Genomic DNA, 2,500 nt, shown 5'->3' with positions numbered 1-2,500 from the left:
TTGCTACACTAGTATATGGTCCATATAAATCTTGGTTTAAGAAATATTGGGAGGAACTCCTAACGAGACACCTATAACTCAATATCCGGTTTAGAAACATGTCTGATTAAGTTACGTTAGGTGTAAAAAAAAAAAAAAAAAAAAAAAACCTGAGTAACGGCGCAGAGCCTTCTGAAAATCTAAATAATTTATATCAACAGATCTACATTCCTCGTATTTGCTAAAGACGTCATGAAAGAAGTCGAGGAGATTAGTTAAACATGAGCGTTTGCTACGAAAACCATATTGTGAATCTTTCATAATATTATTTTCTTCTAGAAATTTCACTACACTGTCGCGAATGATGGTCTCTAGCAGTTTACACACAATCGAAGTCAGGGTAATCGGTCCGTAGTTTTACCTTACCAAGAAAATTTAACTATTGTTCCCAAATTACTTAAGAATTTTAACATCAATGTTGCCTTCAGAAACAATAACACTATCAAACAATACCTAATTAATAATTCTAAAAATTGCCAAAAAGGCTGTGTGTACAAAATTCCTTGCAAGATATGTGATAAATTCTATATCGGCCAAACGACAAAAGATCTTTCTGTCAGGATAAAACAACACAAGAAATGTATCAAAGACGGGAATGAGTCAAGTGCCATTTTTAAACATTTAAGCCCTTTTAATCACCCTATCAACTGGGAAAACGCTAGAGTAATTACTTTCAACAATAATTTTGTCGAAAGGAATTTAATTGAAAGTTGCCTGATTAAAATCACAAATGATAATAACTTTAACCTTAACTTAGGATTGTACAAAATTGATAATTATGTTTGCAAAGAAATAGCCAATAATTACCAAATGTAAGAATGCTGGACGTGTGACCCACGCCCGGACAATTCGTCCACAACCTTTCCTAGTGAGTTCCATAACCTTTCCTAGTGATTTCTACAACCTTCCCTAGTGAGTTCCACAACCTTTCCTAGTGAGTTCCTTATACTATTGTCCTACTATATTATGTTTGCTGTACCCTCTTTCTTTGTAATTTACACTGAAGATGTAATATACGAAAGCGCTCTGATCCATTTGTTTATTTTCTTAAGTGGTTACCTTGCATTTATGAAATACACGTTCCTAGTGTTCTTATTGCATATATATATATATATATATATATATATATATATATATATATATATATATATATATATACATGTGTGTGTGTGTGTGTGTGTGTGTGTGTGTGTGTGTGTGTGTGTGTGTGTGTGTGTGTGTGTCTGCGTGTGTGTGTATATGTATGGATATATATATATATATGAGTGGAAGGGTGGTGAGATAAACACCGAGTAATGTTGGAGTGTAAATTTACTGACGTTTCGTCCTTAACAGGACTTCTTCAGAGTATGAGTACATAAGCATAAAATCAACATATATATACACGCGTTCATGTCCGCGTTCCTGCTAACCCACGCCACTCGAGTCCGCTTGTTTCCTCATCTCCCGGCGGATGAGTCGTCCGGACATTTGAGACAGTTTGATGAATCCGTCCCTGTGATTAAGGCAAGGCTGAGATGCTATATATGCTGCCTCAACTAGTTTCCTCTTTTTCTTTTCTAACCCCTGTTGTAAAATCTCTACCCCGCTCCAGTTGGGAAGGTGTCCAAGTTGGTCCAAATTAGCCACCAATGCGTTGGAAGTGCGGTGGGCTTTTAGGTCGTTCTTGTGTTCGTATGTTCGCTTGCGTAGACCTCTCCCAGTTTCTCCAAAGTAGCTCAATTCACAGCTGCTACATGGTATTTTGTATACCACGCTATTAGTGATGTTGTCTTTTCTCTCCTTACCTCTCACTATTTCGCCAATTTTCATGCTGGATGAGCTGGCAATCTTTAATCCTGTGTTGCGTAGTAGGTGTCCTAATTCTTCCGTGTGTTTGGAACTGGGAACCACGATGAAGTCACCTTCCTTATCTTCCTTAACCTCATCCTTTTTATCCAATGTTCTGAGTGCTATTTTTCTCAAGCTGTGTAACAATCCTTCCGGGTACCTGAGATCTGTGATCTGGAGCGGGGTAGAGATTTTACAACAGGGGTTAGAAAATAAAAAGAGGAAACTAGTTGAGGCAGCATATATAGCATCTCAGCCTTGCCTTAATCACAGGGACGGATTCATCAAACTGTCTCAAATGTCCGGACGACTCATCCGCCGGGAGATGAGGAAACAAGCGGACTCGAGTGGCGTGGGTTAGCAGGAACGCGGACATGAACGCGCGTATATATATGTTGATTTTATGCTTATGTACTCATACTCTGAAGAAGTCCTGTTAAGGACGAAACGTCAGTAAATTTACACTCCAACATTACTCGGTGTTTATCTCACCACCCTTCCACTCATTCTGTCGTCCTTCTGTCCAACATATATATATATATATATATATATATATATATATATATATATATATATATATATATATATATATATATATATATATATGTGTGTGTGTGTGTGTGTGTGTGTG

The sequence above is a fragment of the Oratosquilla oratoria genome, unplaced genomic scaffold (genome assembly GCF_046742065.1).
Source record: "Oratosquilla oratoria isolate Oo_2021 unplaced genomic scaffold, ASM4674206v1 SCAFFOLD103, whole genome shotgun sequence".
Lineage (NCBI taxonomy): Eukaryota > Metazoa > Arthropoda > Malacostraca > Stomatopoda > Squillidae > Oratosquilla > Oratosquilla oratoria.
The sequence above is the reverse complement of the archived record's forward strand: the minus strand, read 5'-3'. Positions refer to the sequence as shown.